The following is a 19,953-nucleotide window of genomic DNA, read 5'->3' as shown; positions in this document are numbered from 1 at the left end:
GAGGTCTTAGAATAGGATGAGTTTACATCTCAAGGTCGCCGTATTGTGCATCTAGTTGTCAAAAGTTGAAGTTTGAAAGAAAATCGAGATAGTACACGTAGTTGTATAGTTCGGGGTTGAATAGTAGTTGGCCGATTATCAGAAACACAAGGACGTTATGTCAAATAAGAGTGATGTATCCTTGGATTGCGGGTTATCTTAAGTTCCAGTAATATCAGACGGTAACGGTGGAATAACAGAGGTACGTAGTGTGGTACGTGATGACGAGAAAAGTTGATCGGATCAACAATTATGTATTCGAATTCTTCGTGCAAAAATAACGAATTTCAGTTCCGTTGATTTCGAGTCGAGAGAGTATGCCTTTCGGGCGTTTAAGTAGAATTATTTCCATATTGAGTTCCGTTATGTGCTATACGAATTTAGCTAGAAAGGTTTGCATGCAAAATTACGTTCAAGGTTCGAACACGGAGAGGTTTAAAGTTTTCCTTAGTGAGTTAACGAGGTTAAAGTCGTGTAACACGAGAAAAGTCAGAAATGAATTTTCGGTGATAACAGGCGAGATCTAAGATTTTACGAATACAAGTCTGAGTTGGGAGAGTTTCCTGATTACATGTGGCTTGATTTCGAGATTGATTGTAATGCCTTGACCATTAACGTCATGGTCTAGAAAAATTGGACTTCGTTCAACAAAAATTCCCACTCGGAGAATTTGGTATAGAGTTGCTCTTTTCTCAAAAGTTCGAGCGTAAGATGGTGATGTTGTTCGTTTTCCTTCTTTACTTGAATAAGTTAAGATGTCATCTATAAATACGATAACAGATTTGTCTAGATAAGTTTGCATACATGGTTCGGGAGGTTTATGGATACGGACGAGCCTTGGATAAATCGAATGGTACTAAGAGAGATTTACAACTAACGTTGCGAGTTCGGAAAGACTTAGGAGACGTCGTCTCCCTTAACCCCCAATTGATGATAACCGGAACGGAGGTCGATTTGGAACATACGGGATTCATGCAATTAATCATGAGGTCATGGATGCGAGGGAGAGGGTATCGGTTTCAACCGAAAATTTCTTAGTTCACAATAATCTACACAAAATTGTAGGGAAGCAATTTCTCCTTAATGAATAGGTTTTGAGTTCCTTAGTTCTATAGGTGCCGAGTCCAATTTCTTAACGCATATCCTCTGATAAAATTTATAGGCACACAATATTTTTCCGTTAGTCACTTAAATCGTCTAAGTAGTATCTAGGGAAAAAGGTGAAATGTAAAGAGTACAGGTCAAAGTCTCGGTTGTAAAACGTCTAGCGGTAATCGAATCGAATAAGTATGAAATATGTGGTTCGTTGTGAAGAAACGTACCCGTGACTAGTCCATCGTCGTCTCGGGCATCCTAAGTGTTGATGTCGAAAGTTCAGCGGCGTGCGTTGGGGTTGATTTTCTTATTTGGGCATGCACTCCTAAAATGACCCGGTTGGCCACATTCAAAGCAAACACCCGTCGTGGGCGCATTGGGCTCCTTTCGAGCGACGGTAGCGGTACTCTTACAGGCATGGGCCACATGGCCACTTCGGTGACACTTGATGCAAAATGGTTTGCCACACTCACCAAAAATGATGTTTGCGACACTTGTTACAATAAGGTAGATTTCCGGCGTACCCCTTCTTGCGGCCGAGGGTGAAAGGCTTCTTGAAGATGTTATTATTGTTGTGGTTGCTTGGTTGCGAGGCTTCCCATTTTCTTTTGTTGTTACTCGGGTGGCTCTCGACCATTGGTGTCGGTGCTTTCATTTCATTCGTCGTTCCTAAAGTTTGGCGGGCCGTTGTTAAAGCCTCTTGTAGGTTAGGGGGTTGGGATATTATTACCCCGTGTTGAATGCTCTTAGGGAGGCCATCCATGTAAAGTTCGACCCTTAGGGATTCGGGAGTCGTGAGATTTGGACACATTGAGACTAGTTCGATAAACCGTTGATTATAAGCTTCGAGGTCGTTCCCGACCGTTTTTAAATTCCTTAGACCCTGTTCGAGCCCTCGAGTCTCGTCGCGTAGGAAGTATTCGGTGATCATTCTTTCTCTTAATTCGGTCCAAGAGAGTGTGTGGGCTTCATCGCTATCCATCGATTGTACGTACTTGTTCCACCACGAGAGAGCAATGCCGGTGAAAGTGAGGGTGGAAAACTTGACCTTATCTTGGTCTCGACAACTGCTTGTGTTAAAAACGGTCTCCATTTGTTCAAACCATCGGGTGAGAGTAATCGGTCCTCCGGTTCCATCGAAAGTGGGAGGGTTGTACTTCATGAAGTTCTTGTAGGAGCAACCTTCGCTTGGATTACCGGCTCCATGATTGGTGTTGTTGGAAAAGTGATCGGCCACGGCCGTACCCACGGCGGTGGTTATCATTCGTTGAAGAGCTTGTCCTAGAGTTTCGAGAGGGGTATTGTGTTGACCTTGGTGAGCCATTGTTCCTTCATGACACAAGAATATCGTTGGTTAGTATTTTCAACAATACTAACCGGAGTATGGAATAAGGATAGAGAGAAAATTTTCCTTGACTTGCCTTAAATTCTTTATCTCATAATGTCGGAACGTCCATGTGAATCACCATAATATAATCCCGGAAATTATATTACCCTGATTCTCATGTGCATTTAACATTACTTCATAAAGTCAAGGTGGCGCATCAACAAAATTTATCAACGTAAGATCAAGATCGAATACGAGTCAGATATGATAGAAGAGTTCGAGTATAAATGCACAAATAGTCAAGTAATTCCTACTTCAGTCTATATGCCGGTTGTAGTCTAGATTCACCTATGTACCCTATGACTCGGGGTGGACACAAATGAACTCTAAATCCCTACAACCAAGGCTCTGATACCACTTGTAGCGACCCCGACAAATCGTCAAGTGACGGCGTCGTCTACGTGGGTCCCATTACCTAGTCATAAGTCTTTATGACAACGTTTGACCAAAATATGTCGCCTTCATTTCAAAATAAAGATTGTTTCCAAAGTTTACAAGAATAGTTCAACCAAAAGTTAAGTTACAAGGTTATAAGTACAAATGAAATCTAGGCGACACGGTTTGAAGTAAAGTCAAAAGACGCTCCATGAAATGCATGTATACTCGACATCCAATGCAAGTATCAAATAATGAGCGGAAGCATGTTTCACATATCGTGCAAGACCTGAGAAAAACATAGAAATCTGTCAACGAAAACGTTGGTGAAATCATAGGTTTAAGTAAGTATGTGAGTAAAAGTAAAGTAAGCCGAACCACAAGGTTTGCAAAGTTGAAATAATAGTAATACATTCTAAAAGTTAATATTCACGAGCACTCAATTATCAAGGCTTAACATTCCGTCCGTTGAACCCCGTCATAATAGTGTTAGAACATACACTGATTCCCGAAAATATATTTCACCCGTAGACGGTAGCGAACCGTCCGAAGTGAGGGTTTGTCAAACCCATATGGCCATATAACATAAGTTCCCGCTTACACCATCTGATGTAACTAATGATAATCGAATTGAGGATTTGTGTTCAAACTCGTATGTAGAATGTTTGTTTTCCCGTTTTTGTGTTCGCTTAGTTCAAAAGGATCGTTTATGTTTTCTCATCCCAATATAAGTTCAAAAAGAGTAAAAGTGGGACTATGATCTCACCTTGAGTGCAAGAGTTAATAAAGTACTTCAACCAGTAAACGCGTGCAAAGACAAGCTAGTCTTGACCTAAACATATAGGTTGTATCAATAACGGTAACACAAACGGTCAAAGATGTTCAATTAGTCCTATGGCTCGTTACGACTCGATTATATTAGCATGTGAATCAACTAGTCAAGTTTCATGCAAGATACAAGTAAATAATCATGTTAGAAAGGTTGTATAAGTATTTGGTTAAGTTTGACAAAAAGTCAAACTTGGTCGGGTCAAAGTCAACGGAAAAGTCAACATGGTCGGGTCGGGTCTCGGTCAAATTTTCTATGCTAGTTATTCATATATAAGCATGTTAAAACAAGTTGCACGTGAATTTGAGGTCTAGAACATGCCAAACATTTTTCGTCAAAAGACTAAGCGAACAGCCAGTTTTAGGCCATTAGGACGGCGTCCCAGATGACTGGACGGCGTCCTATATTGAAGAGTGGGATGGCGTCCTGAGTACCTAGATGGCGTCCAGGTATTAGAAGTGGGACGGCGTCCTGAGTTTCTGGACGGCGTCCTGGTTGGTTTCCAGGCCCTGTTTGCTGCAACTCTAAGTGCACGAACCAACAATCAAACCAACCCAAATTACAAACCGCAAACAATTAGAACATGTATTTTATATCACCGGAAAGGTAATTTGACGAGGAAAACACCTAGACACATTTCATCAAGCAATTCAACACTTACACACCCCAAAACCGCATTTAAACGTCCATAATCAAAGTTCAAGTTCCAAATATGCATTTCATGATTCGGGCAACCGTTTTACATGTATGATATGCCGTTTCGAAGGTGATCAAACACACATTGCAACAAAACACTTAACAACAATATCTCATAGCATTTGACGCATCAAAAGTTCATGTAAAGCTTATCAAACCCTAATCCAAGTTCACAAAATCACTAATCATGTTCTTGGAGTTTCCTTAATCAACCTATACATCAAAACGAAGCTAATGATACTAGTAACACTTTTAAAACATGCACTTTAACAATCTAACAACATTTGATCATCCAAAATCAAGGATTTAGCAAGTAATTTTCATATTGAACTAGTTACACCAAAAACAACGAATCGAGCATACAAATTACATACACGACATCACAATGAGCCATAGACGCTAATTAACAACTTTATAAGTCAAGAACACGAATTTAAAGAAATCTAGTGTTTTAGAAATGTTACCCAAATGAGATGAAGTTGGTACCAAAACGAAGAGGAAGTTGTAAGGAGCTCAAATATGTAATTTGTTTTGCAAAATACCCGCTAGATCATAAATGGATGATGAATCTTTGTGTTTGGAGTTAGAGAGAAAATGGAGGAAGTAATAAAATGGAGGAGGTGATAATGAAAGGGTGGAAAGGGTTTGACCCTTTGACCTAGTCAAAGGTTTGAACCCTTGGCAAGTTTGGTCCCTCAACTATGAATCGGGTGCGGGAATTAACCGAACGAATTATTTTAAAACGCGTATTAACGGGAGATGTTATAAACATATAACGGAGTTTAAATTAGTATAACGGAAAAGAAAATGGAAAAAGGCGGGATGTTACAAAGAGCGAACAATAAAACAAGGATTTAAAAGAAAACTTATTGCATTGGATATAAACAAAAATTTGTAAGTACATTTATTAAAATAGTACATTCATCACAATCTACGCAATCCTTGAGACCTAACATGTTTAACAAATGCATCTCTAGGTATGGGTTTTGTCAGAGGATCTGCTACCATATCATGCGTAGATATGTACTCCATACTTACTTCCTTTCTTGCAATCTTGTCCTTCACATAATTATACTTTATGTCAATGTGCTTTGTTTTAGAATGAAACTTGGGGTCTTTTGAATATGCAATGGCAGCCTCATTATCAGAGTATATCAATTCTCGATCAATGGTATTGCCAACAACCCCCAAACTTCTCAAAAATCGACTAAGCCACACAGCTTCTTGTGCAGCAGCTGAAAATGCCACAAATTCAGCTTCCATTGTAGACAATGCTATACATGATTGTTTCTTGCTACTCCAAGATATAGCACCTTTGTTTAACAGAAAAACAAAGCCAGAGGTGGATTTTCTTTCATCCATATCTCTTCCCCAATCAGCATCAGTATAGCCTCTCATTTGCAGATTATTTCCTTCGTAGCACAAAGAGTAATGAATAGTACCCTTAAGATACCTAAGTATCCTTTTCACGGCTTTCCAATGGGTTAAACCTGGACTGGATTGGTATCGGCTTACCATGCCAACAGCAAAGCAGATATCCGGTCTCGTACACATCATAGCATACATGAGACTTCCAACCACACTAGCATAAGGAACATTTTTCATTTTCTGTTCTTCTTGTGGAGTTTGTGGACACCCGCTCATGCTCAACGTATCACCAATAGACATAGGAGTGTCTACGGGGTTACACTTATGCATGTTAAAACGTTCAAGAATCTTGTTGATATAAGTCTCTTGCGAAAGAGCCAACAACTTCCTCGAGCGATCCCTTGAAATTTTAATTCCAAGGATATATTTAGCTTCACCCATATCCTTCATTTCAAAGTTAGATGATAACCATCTTTTAACCTCGAAAACATACTCCTTGTCATTTCCAACAATCAATATATCATCAACATATAATGACAATATGACAAATATTCCTTTAGACCTTTTGGTATAAACACAATTATCTTCACTGACAGCATTGAAGCCATGTGACGTGATCACATTGTGAAAATATATATACCATTGTCTTGATGACTGCTTGAGGCCATATATTGATTTAAGCAATCTACAAACCTTATGTTCGTGGCCTTCTTTGATGAAACCCTTCGGCTGTTCCATATAGATTTCTTCATCTAATTTTCCATTTAGGAAAACAGTCTTTACATCCATTTGATGTAATTCAAGGTTCATACTTGCCACTATTGCTAGAATCAAACGAATTGAGGTGAGTCTTACAACAGGTGAAAACGTTTCCTCATAGTCAATCCCTTCCTGTTGATTATAGCCTTTTGCTACAAGTCGAGCTTTGTATCTTTCAATACTACCATCAGCTTTACGCTTTATTTTGAGAATCCACTTACTCCCTATAGCTTTTCTTCCTTTTGGAAGCTCAACCAATTCCCAAACGTTGTTGGAACTCATAGACTCCATCTCTTCTTCCATTGCGTTGAACCATTCATTCTTTGCAGGACAAGTGAGAGCTTCATTTATATTTCTTGGTTCATCCTCTTCTAGTTGAACCATAAAAGTATAACCATCTTCGATCTCATACTGAAGTGGAGGTTTACTTTGACTACTACTTCGTCGTGGTTGGTTATCCATTGAAACAGATTCTTGGTTTACCAAATTGCTCCCACTTGGATCAGAATTATGCTCGGTAGCAATGGGTTGAGGTTCTTCGGAAACATGTTCTTGGTTTGCCATATTGCTCCCACTCGGATCAGAATTATCTTCATTCGCAATAGGTTGAGGAGTTATATCCAAAGAAACAAATTCTTCATCTTCACTCCTCAAATCTCTCCCACTCGAATGAGGCAAATCTGTAATCTCAAATAAAGACCAATCTTTATCAAGATCCCCTTGTTTTGGAAACTCGTTTTCCAAGAATGTAACATCTCGAGATTCAAATTCAGTTATGCTCCCACTTTCGTGTTCACCTAAAAACACATAACCTTTTGATTGTTCAGAGTATCTTATGAAAACACATTTCTTTCCTCTTGGACCTAATTTTCCATATTTGTGTGAGGAATCCAAAGTATACGCTGCACAACCCCATGGTCTTAACATATTCAAGTCAGGTTTGCTACCTGTCCATAACTCATATGGTGTGGGAGTTACTGATTTTAAAGGCACACGATTAAGTACAAATGTGGCAGTTAACAAAGCATCACCCCAAAAGGTGATAGGTAAATTTTCTTGTGCCATCATTGACCTAACCATTTCAAGAAGCGTTCTATTCCGCCTTTCTGCAACACCATTTTGTTGAGGAGTCCTAGGAGTAGTTAATTGATGTTGAATACTGTAATGACCCGGACTTTTTCGATCAATCTATACTTATAAGATTAATATTTACATAAATTAAACCTTACCAACATGATAAGCAATCCAAATTGTTGAGACTTATGTTTTTAAAATGAGTTTTACACAACGTTTGACCGTCTAGTTTGACCGATGATATCACGAACTATATAACATATGATAATTATACGTTTGTGTATATATATGTATATATACATATTTAACATGATCTAAGGATGTTTTAATATCTCATTTTGTATTAATAACAATAAGTTATAAGTATATTTTGAAACTACTAACTTAAGTTTTCAAAACGATAACCATACGTAACGTTATTTGACATAAATACTTATAACATATAATGTTTATACATATATCGTATATGTAATGTATTTAATCACTTTTAAAGACTTAAATACATAAAACAATATAAGTATATTCACAAAAGATAGCTATATTTGAATTCTCATTCCATTTTTCACAAGATTTTCTATACGTATATCTAGAGTATATGTACTCGTATCATACCTAGCTTCTATACGTATTTACTATTGGTATATACACATCAAATCACCACCAACCAGCCCTTGTTCATGCCTTATGTATAAGGTAACTCTCTTGTTCATGCCTTATGTATAAGGTAACTACTTTTGATGTTTAGTATGACTAATTACATAAAAATACAACATGAAATTTTGTCCATGTTTTTCCATTAATCATGTTTTTATGGCCTTAAATACATCTTCCATTTTCAAATTTTATTACCTCATTTATTTAACCAAAAACACACTCTTAAGAAACTCCATAACCATTCAGCTAGTATCCATGAAGATCTAGCCATAAAAACATCACTTAAACACCATAAGAAAAACCTTACAAAAACACTTCAAGAATCCTTTCAAGAACACAAGTTTACTTCCAATCTTTCATCCAACTCCATCACTCTTTTGGTTCTAGATTTTTACTTCTCTTTTACAGCAATCTTGTCCAAGTAACTTGAGGTAGTAACTTTGTTCATAACCTTATTTGATTCATATATATATATAGCTATCTTATTTTGTGGTATAAAATTTTAACAACAAGAACATAGTTTGAATGTTTTCAAACTTGTTTGCAAACTAAATAGATCCTTCTCACTTAACTTTTAAAATACTTCAAGACCTGTAATATATCATAAATATATGCTAATTTAACAAGGTATAACTTGGTTTTTCAAAGAACACCTTAAAAACTGAATTTACGACGTCGGAGTGCAACCGGGGGCTGTTTTGGGTTGGATAATTAAAAACCATCTTAAACTTTGAATTGGAGGTTTATTTTCTGGAAAAATTATTTTTACTATGAATATGATAACACATAAAAATTTCATGATTTAACTCAAAGTATAAGTATTTTTAGAAAAATAATCATTTAAGGTTGTTTACATGATGGAAAATGATTAACTTCATAAGTTTCACTAAAGTTTGACCTATGACCTGTGATTTCGAATACAAACTAAGGTATTTACAGTTCATAGTCTTAAAGAGGGACTCGATCCAAGGAAGTGGCAAGTTGAATCAACGAAAACGGAGTTGTAACGAAGAAACTATGACCAAAACGAGATCGGATATCTAAGACTAGTTTAGCTACGAAAATAATTGGAGAAAATTAAATAAATCACATCTTTTTAAAATAACATGATATTTTATATATATGTACTCATAATTTAATTTTATATGGTTCAGGATCACCCGTAAACAATACGAGAAGATTAATCATAAGATCCCATGATTGTACGCAACACGTCATTTGACAACACCGGTACTTTATGTACGCAACACGTCATTTGACAACACCGGTACCGTGGGTCAAGATTAATCTCGACCAATACATATACGATGGGGGTTTTTATTTATTTCATTGGGGGTTTATTAAACACCTAAAAATGAACCATTAAAATTGAATTACTAACATCGGACTGCTAACTACGGACTAAGGAATTATTAAAAGTATTAAAAGTATTATAAGTATATATATGTGACGTTTGTTTAAAAAGAAAAGGTATTGATATATTATATATGGATAGGTTCGTGATATCAATCGGAGACCAAGTCAAAATTACATATCTTCAAGACGAAAGTGAGTATATAGTCCCACTTTTAAACTCTAAGTATTTCGGGATGAGAATACATGTATTTTATGTTTTACGTTATGGACACAAGTAACTGAAAAATATATTCTACGTTGAGTTGTACCACTGGCATACTTCCCTGTAGCTTGGTAACTGTTATTTACAGCGGTATTGTAAACGCGAATCCTGTTGATAGATCTATCGGGCCTGACAAACCCAACCGGACTGGACGACCAGTATTCAACGGTTGCACAGTACTTCGTTTCGTGACTACATTTGGTACGGTGTAGTAAGATTTCATAATAAAGGGAATATGCGACGTGATTAAATGTTAAGTATGGTTACCAAGTGCTCAACCACTTAGAATATTTTTATTAAAACGTTTATATATGAAATCTTGTGGTCTATATATATATATTGCTGCCGGCATTAAACCTATATCTCACCAACTTTATGTTGACGTTTTAAGCATGTCTATTCTCAGGTGATAATTAGAAGCTTCCGCTGCAACATGTTGAATTTAAGCAGGATCTTGCGTACTCATATTTGTGTCAAAAATAAAACTGCATATCCGAGGATTTGTATTGTAAAATATGCTAGAAATCGTGTTGTTATCATCATTTGTAAAGTTTGTAAGTCTAAGATTATCGCTAAACGATAATCATCTTTATTTTGTCTAAAGCTTGTATCAAAATAAGAATTATGGTTTGTAATGTAAAATATATGCAGTTGTTCTTTTAAAAATGTCGCATATAGAGGTCAATACCTCGCAATGAAATCATACGTTATCTAACACGTTCTTATGGTTAAGGATGGGTTATGACATGTGGTATCAGAGCGGTGGTCTTAGCGAACCAGGTTTGCATTAGTGTGTCTAACTGATAAGTCGTTATGATACATTAGTAAGTCTGGACTTTGACCGGGTCTGATTTAAAAACCATTGCTTATCATTGTTGGTTAAAATTTATATGTAAATATTATGTAGTACTAATGGGTTAGTTGTTGTGTGATAGATGTCGGGCTCAAAACTTGTTATCACATTCAGCTACTCCGAATCAGAATCTTCAGATGGCGTTTCAGTCATTAACCTATCCGATGACGAAAATAATATCTTTGGGGAAGACTCACAAATTCCGGATGAACCAACTATAGGGAACCCGGAAAGTGAACCCGAGGAGGAAAGTGAACCCGAGGAGGAAATACAGGAAATTACAAAAGACAAGTTCGAACTAGGAAAGAAACGAAAGGCTAATGAATTAGAAAATTCAAATCCCGAGTTTAGTGAGGATGATGTGGCACCAACTCCACTAAACACTACCACCCCTATTCCCGCTATACCTATTCGTTCTATCCCGGCATCCAGTTCTTCAGCCCCACAGCCAAAATATAGGCAGACAGCCAGGATAAGCGTTAAGCGATTCTTTAAACCTAAACGTCCTAGAAAATAGACCAAACGATGCGCTGCCGTATTAAACCATGGGATCATATAATGTTTTGTATAATATTATTAGTGTAGTTTGCTTAATGTTCGATGTAAGATAAGCATATGTAAAATAGTGAAGTATGAAATGCAATAATTTTCCATGGTTAAGTATTATTTAGATGGTAGTAATTGGTTCTGTACTAAGCTATTAAGTATGAACATTAACGGGTAGGTACTACCCTAGATATAATTATAAAACGCTAATAAGAAGAAAAGGCTTTTATAATAATACCTGGTTCATATTATTAATAAGCTATAATGTACTGTAAATATACACTACATCTATAATATTCCATGTGAATAATTATTTTCTTTTCATTCTTATAGAAGAATATGGCGCGATTGAATCGAATGACGGAACAAGAAGTCGAGGAATTCATCAACCAGCGAGTGAACGACAGAATGTTATGGGTCGAGGCTGCAAGAGCTGCTGAAGTTAACCCAAATCCTCGTGTAGGATGCACCTACAAAACTTTTAAAGCTTGCAAGCCCTCATCATTCAGTGGAACAGAAGGACCGATCGGTTTAACCCGGTGGATAGAAAAGATGGAGACTGTGTTTAAAATCAGTGGTTGTGTTGAAAAGGACATGACCAAGTATGCATCGTGCACTTTACAAGATAGTGCACTCACGTGGTGGAAAAATTTTGTGAAGGCTGTAGGAGGAGATGTAGCTTATGATACTCCATGGGAAGAATTCAAAACGATGTTAATCAATGAATATTGTCCAAGGAACGAGGTTAGGAAGTTGGAAGATGAATTACGAAGTCTGAAGGTTATTGGTACTGAAATCACCAACTACAATCAGCGATTCATGGAATTAGTTTTGCTATGTCCTGAATTGGTCCCAACCGAAGAACGGAAGATTGAAATGTACAAAGATGGTTTGCCCAAAAAGGTCAAGGCAAATGTTACAGCATCGAAACCTAAGACAATTCATGAAGCTATAACCATGGCAAACGAGCTAATGGATCAGGTCATCATGGATAAGAAAGTATCCAATACTGATGTGAAGGTATCAGGTAACAAAAGAAAGTGGAATGGAAATTATGATCGAGGTAACCAACAACAATCTTTTAAGAAACAAGAAATCACGCAAGGTGCGGGTAGTGGTTTAAGCTTTGGTTACAAAGGACAAAATCCTTTATGTAACCGATGCCACAAACATCACTCTGGCTACTGTAATGTGGTATGCAACAAATGTAATCGAAAGGGTCATCTTGCTGAAGATTGTAGGGCCCTCGTTACAAATACAAATGGTACCAAGACTCCTGCCACCAATGCAAATAGAACTGCTTTGGCTACCATTACTTGTTATGGGTGTGGAAAACAAGGTCACTATAAGAGCCAGTGTCCGAATCCAGAGAAGAATAATGGATCTGCACGTGGAAGAGCATTTGTTATTAATGCTAGAGAGGCGTGTGAAGACCCGGAGCTTGTTACGGGTACGTTTACCATTAATAACTTATCCGCATCTATTATATTTGATACTGGTGCCGATAGAAGTTACGTGAGTAGAGGCTTTTACGCTAAATTGAATTGTTCATCATTACCTCTAGATGCTAAGTACATGATTGAGTTAGCTAATGGTAAACTAATTAAAGCCGATAAAATTTGCCGTGATTGTAAAATAAATTTAGCCGGAGAAACATTTAAAATTGAATTAATACCCGTAGAATTAGGAAGTTTTGATGTAATAGTCGGCATGGACTGGATGTCCAAAGTAGGAGCTGAAGTTGTGTGTGCCAAGAAGGCAATTCGCATTCCTTGTAAGGATAAAATGCCGGTGATGATTTATGGAGAGAAGGGTAACTCAAAGCTAAAACTCATTAGCTGTTTGAAAGCCAAGAAGTGTTTAGAAAAGGGATGTTATGCTATTCTAGCACATGTTAATAAAGTCGAAAAGAAAGAAAAAGAGAAGTGCATCAACGACGTGCCTGTGGCAAGAGATTTTCCTGAAGTTTTTCCGGAAGAGTTACCGGGATTACCTCCATTTAGATCTGTAGAATTTCAAATAGATTTAGTACCAGGAGCTGCACCAGTTGCCCGTGCTCCATATAGACTTGCACCGTCCGAGTTAAAAGAACTTCAGAGTCAGTTAAAAGAATTACTGGATCGTGGATTCATACGACCAAGTACTTCACCGTGGGGAGCTCCGATTCTATTTGTTAAAAAGAAAGATGGATCTTTTAGGATGTGCATAGATTATCGTGAATTAAATAAGTTAACTATCAAAAATCGGTATCCACTACCGAGAATTGACGACTTATTTGATCAACTCCAAGGATCATGTGTGTACTCGAAAATCGACCTAAGATCGGGTTATCATCAATTACGCGTCAAAGAAGAAGATATACCGAAAACTGCTTTTCGGACACGATACGGTCATTACGAATTTTTGGTCATGCCGTTTGGATTGACAAATGCGCCAGCTGTATTCATGGACCTCATGAATCGAGTTTGTAGTCCATATTTAGATAAGTTTGTTATTGTTTTCATTGATGACATTATTATCTATTCCAAGAGTGAGCAAGAGCATGAGCAGCATTTAAGGTTAATATTAGAGTTGTTGAGAAAAGAACAGCTATACGCTAAATTTTCTAAGTGTGCTTTCTGGTTGAAAGAAGTGCAATTTCTTGGTCACGTTGTTAGTAGCAAAGGAATTCAGGTTGATCCAGCTAAAATTGAGGCCATTGAAAAATGGGAGACTCCTAAAACACCAATGCAGATACGCCAATTTTTGGGTTTAGCCGGTTATTATAGAAGGTTTATTCAAGATTTTTCTCGAATAGCTAAGCCGTTGACAGCGTTAACGCAAAAAGGGAAGAAATATGAATGGACCTCAGAGTAGGAGAACGCATTTCAATTACTAAAGAAGAAGTTAACTACGGCGCCTATTTTATCGTTACCTGAAGGGAACGATGATTTTGAAATATATTGTGACGCTTCGCGACAAGGTTTTGGTTGTGTTCTTATGCAACGAAAGAAAGTTATTGCATACGCATCTCGACAATTGAAGATTCACGAGCGGAATTATACGACGCATGATCTAGAACTGGGAGCAGTCGTGTTTGCGTTAAAGATATGGAGACACTACTTATATGGGGTTAGATGCACTGTGTTTACTGATCATAAAAGTCTTCAACATATTTTCGATCAGAAACAGCTGAACATGAGGCAACGTAGGTGGGTCGAGCTGATAAACGACTACGATTGTGAGATTCGCTATCATCCCGGGAAAGCGAATGTAGTGGCTGACGCTTTAAGCAGAAAGGAACGAGAACCAATTCGAGTACGAGCAATGAACATAAAAATTCGCATGAATCTCAACACACAAATCAAAGAGGCTCAACGAGAAGCTCTTACTAAAGAAAACATAGGAAATGAAATAATGAAGAAGTATGGGAAACAACTCATTATGCGGGAAGATGGAATTCGATATTTTGCAAACCGTATTTGGGTACCAAAGTTGGGTGGATTAAGGAAGTTAATATTGAATGAGGCACATAAGACAAGATACTCGATACATCCTGGAGTTGGAAAGATGTATCAAGATCTTAAGACGCATTATTGGTGGCCTAATTTAAAGACAGACGTTGCAACATATGTTGGGGAATGTTTAACTTGTTCCAAAGTCAAAGCAGAACACCAGAAGCCGTCAGGGTTACTTCAACAACCAGAAATTCCAGAATGGAAATGGGACGGTATTACCATGGATTTCATCACAAAGTTACCAAAGACTGCCTGGGGATACGACACCATTTGGGTAATTGTTGATCGTCTTACCAAATCTGCACATTTCTTGCCTATAAAGGAAACGGATAGAATGGAGAAATTATTACGATTATATATAAAGGAAATAGTTTCAAGGCATGGAATACCTATTTCCATTATATCTGATCGTGATAGTAGATTTACCTCAAAGTTCTGGCAATCACTACAGGAGGCACTAGGAACTCGTTTGGATATGAGTACCGCATATCATCCGCAAACCGACGGGCAGAGTGAAAGAACAATTCAGACTCTTGAAGACATGCTCAGGGCATGTGTGATCGATTTTGGAAACGGATGGGATAAATATCTACCATTAGCAGAATTCTCGTATAATAATAGTTATCATTCGAGCATTAAAGCTGCGCCATTCGAAGCATTGTACGGAAGGAAGTGTAGATCTCCTATTTGTTGGAATGAAGTAGGAGATCGACAATTAACTGGTCCCGAGATCATACACGAAACGACTGAGAAGATAGTACAAATCAAGGAGAGATTGAAAACAGCCCGTAGTCGCCAAAAGAGCTACGCCGATGTCCGAAGGAAACCATTAGAGTTTCAGATCGGTGACATGGTTATGCTAAAGGTGTCACCTTGGAAAGGTGTAATACGTTTCGGTAAAAGAGGTAAACTGAACCCAAGATATGTAGGCCCGTTCAAGATCATCGAACGCATTGGACCGGTAGCTTATCGACTCGAGTTACCGCAACAACTCGCCGGAGTACATAATACCTTTAACGTCTCAAACCTTAAGAAGTGTCTTGCAAAGGAAGACCTCACCATTCCTCTTGAAGAAATCCATGTCGACGAGAAACTACAATTCATCGAAGAACCAATCGAAATCATGGATCGTGAAATTAAACGGCTCAAACAGAGCAATATACCGATCGTTAAGGTTCGTTGGAATGCTCGAAGAGGTCCTGAGTTTACTTGGGAATGAGAGGATCAGATGAAACAAAAGTATCCACACTTGTTTCCCGATGACGCAAAATAGGTACAATTTTAAAATTTCGGGACGAAATTTATTTAACGGGTAGGTACTGTAATGACCCGGACTTTTTCGATCAATCTATACTTATAAGATTAATATTTACATAAATTAAACCTTACCAACATGATAAGCAATCCAAATTGTTGAGACTTATGTTTTTAAAATGAGTTTTACACAACGTTTGACCGTCTAGTTTGACCGATGATATCACGAACTATATAACATATGATAATTATACGTTTGTGTATATATATGTATATATACATATTTAACATGATCTAAGGATGTTTTAATATCTCATTTTGTATTAATAACAATAAGTTATAAGTATATTTTGAAACTACTAACTTAAGTTTTCAAAACGATAACCATACGTAACGTTATTTGACATAAATACTTATAACATATAATGTTTATACATATATCGTATATGTAATGTATTTAATCACTTTTAAAGACTTAAATACATAAAACAATATAAGTATATTCACAAAAGATAGCTATATTTGAATTCTCATTCCATTTTTCACAAGATTTTCTATACGTATATCTAGAGTATATGTACTCGTATCATACCTAGCTTCTATACGTATTTACTATTGGTATATACACATCAAATCACCACCAACCAGCCCTTGTTCATGCCTTATGTATAAGGTAACTCTCTTGTTCATGCCTTATGTATAAGGTAACTACTTTTGATGTTTAGTATGACTAATTACATAAAAATACAACATGAAATTTTGTCCATGTTTTTCCATTAATCATGTTTTTATGGCCTTAAATACATCTTCCATTTTCAAATTTTATTACCTCATTTATTTAACCAAAAACACACTCTTAAGAAACTCCATAACCATTCAGCTAGTATCCATGAAGATCTAGCCATAAAAACATCACTTAAACACCATAAGAAAAACCTTACAAAAACACTTCAAGAATCCTTTCAAGAACACAAGTTTACTTCCAATCTTTCATCCAACTCCATCACTCTTTTGGTTCTAGATTTTTACTTCTCTTTTACAGCAATCTTGTCCAAGTAACTTGAGGTAGTAACTTTGTTCATAACCTTATTTGATTCATATATATATATAGCTATCTTATTTTGTGGTATAAAATTTTAACAACAAGAACATAGTTTGAATGTTTTCAAACTTGTTTGCAAACTAAATAGATCCTTCTCACTTAACTTTTAAAATACTTCAAGACCTGTAATATATCATAAATATATGCTAATTTAACAAGGTATAACTTGGTTTTTCAAAGAACACCTTAAAAACTGAATTTACGACGTCGGAGTGCAACCGGGGGCTGTTTTGGGTTGGATAATTAAAAACCATCTTAAACTTTGAATTGGAGGTTTATTTTCTGGAAAAATGATTTTTACTATGAATATGATAACACATAAAAATTTCATGATTTAACTCAAAGTATAAGTATTTTTAGAAAAATAATCATTTAAGGTTGTTTACATGATGGAAAATGATTAACTTCATAAGTTTCACTAAAGTTTGACCTATGACCTGTGATTTCGAATACAAACTAAGGTATTTACAGTTCATAGTCTTAAAGAGGGACTCGATCCAAGGAAGTGGCAAGTTGAATCAACGAAAACGGAGTTGTAACGAAGAAACTATGACCAAAACGAGATCGGATATCTAAGACTAGTTTAGCTACGAAAATAATTGGAGAAAATTAAATAAATCACATCTTTTTAAAATAACATGATATTTTATATATATGTACTCATAATTTAATTTTATATGGTTCAGGATCACCCGTAAACAATACGAGAAGATTAATCATAAGATCCCATGATTGTACGCAACACGTCATTTGACAACACCGGTACTTTATGTACGCAACACGTCATTTGACAACACCGGTACCGTGGGTCAAGATTAATCTCGACCAATACATATACGATGGGGGTTTTTATTTATTTCATTGGGGGTTTATTAAACACCTAAAAATGAACCATTAAAATTGAATTACTAACATCGGACTGCTAACTACGGACTAAGGAATTATTAAAAGTATTAAAAGTATTATAAGTATATATATGTGACGTTTGTTTAAAAAGAAAAGGTATTGATATATTATATATGGATAGGTTCGTGATATCAATCGGAGACCAAGTCAAAATTACATATCTTCAAGACGAAAGTGAGTATATAGTCCCACTTTTAAACTCTAAGTATTTCGGGATGAGAATACATGTATTTTATGTTTTACGTTATGGACACAAGTAACTGAAAAATATATTCTACGTTGAGTTGTACCACTGGCATACTTCCCTGTAGCTTGGTAACTGTTATTTACAGCGGTATTGTAAACGCGAATCCTGTTGATAGATCTATCAGGCCTGACAAACCCAACCGGACTGGACGACCAGTATTCAACGGTTGCACAGTACTTCGTTTCGTGACTACATTTGGTACGGTGTAGTAAGATTTCATAATAAAGGGAATATGCGACGTGATTAAATGTTAAGTATGGTTACCAAGTGCTCAACCACTTAGAATATTTTTATTAAAACGTTTATATATGAAATCTTGTGGTCTATATATATATATTGCTGCCGGCATTAAACCTATATCTCACCAACTTTATGTTGACGTTTTAAGCTTGTCTATTCTCAGGTGATAATTAGAAGCTTCCGCTGCAACATGTTGAATTTAAGCAGGATCTTGCGTACTCATATTTGTGTCAAAAATAAAACTGCATATCCGAGGATTTGTATTGTAAAATATGCAAGAAATCGTGTTGTTATCATCATTTGTAAAGTTTGTAAGTCTAAGATTATCGCTAAACGATAATCATCTTTATTTTGTCTAAAGCTTGTATCAAAATAAGAATTATGGTTTGTAATGTAAAATATATGCAGTTGTTCTTTTAAAAATGTCGCATATAGAGGTCAATACCTCGCAATGAAATCATACGTTATCTAACACGTTCTTATGGTTAAGGATGGGTTATGACAAATACCTTTAGCATCACATAGAGCTTTGAAAGAATCAGATAGGTATTCACGTCCTCGATCGGTTCTTAATGCTTTAATCTTACGTTCTAATTGATTCTCAACAAAATTGATATAACTTTGAAAATAATCCAACGCTTCGGATTTGTGAGAGATCAAGTAGACGTAACCGAATCGAGAATAATCATCAATGAATGTGATGAAATAATATGCTCCATGCCTTGCTCGAACATTCATAGGTCCACATATATCCGAATGTATTAGTTGCAATGGATAATCGGTTCGAGTTCCTTTTCCAAATGGTTTTCTCGCAGTTTTTCCTGCCAGACAGTGCTCACAAGTGGATAATTCCATTTTATCAATATTAGCCAGTAAACCATCTCTAGCTAATCTATTCATTCTTTGTTGGCCGATATGACCAAGTCTAGCATGCCAATTGTTTACATCATTATCAAACTTATTAGAAGATGCAACTAAAGAAAAACATGGTTTATTATTAAGATAATCAACATCCATCACGATAAAACCGTTAAGGACATAACCAATACCATAAGAGTTTGTTCCCAAAGACAACTCAACAACATTATCACGAAAGTACAAATGAAAACCAAGTCTTAACAAAACCAACACAGAAATCAAATTTCGACGAATTTGAGGAGCATATAAAACATCATGTAGGATTAAGGTTCGTCCTTCATGCATGACTAACTTGCATGACCCGATCCCTTCAACTGGAACTCTTGAGTTGTTTCCTACATAAATCCACATAGCTCCATGAGAAACACGCCGAAATTCTACAAAGGTGTCTTTGTCCTTAGCAACATGGTCTGTTGCTCCTGAGTCTACAATCCACAAAGGTTGAGATTCAGTTAAGAAAATAGAACTAGCAACACAAAGTTTGCTAACATAAGCA

Source organism: Rutidosis leptorrhynchoides, chromosome 3, assembly GCF_046630445.1.
Source record: "Rutidosis leptorrhynchoides isolate AG116_Rl617_1_P2 chromosome 3, CSIRO_AGI_Rlap_v1, whole genome shotgun sequence".
Lineage (NCBI taxonomy): Eukaryota > Viridiplantae > Streptophyta > Magnoliopsida > Asterales > Asteraceae > Rutidosis > Rutidosis leptorrhynchoides.
This window is presented reverse-complemented; position numbering follows the sequence as displayed.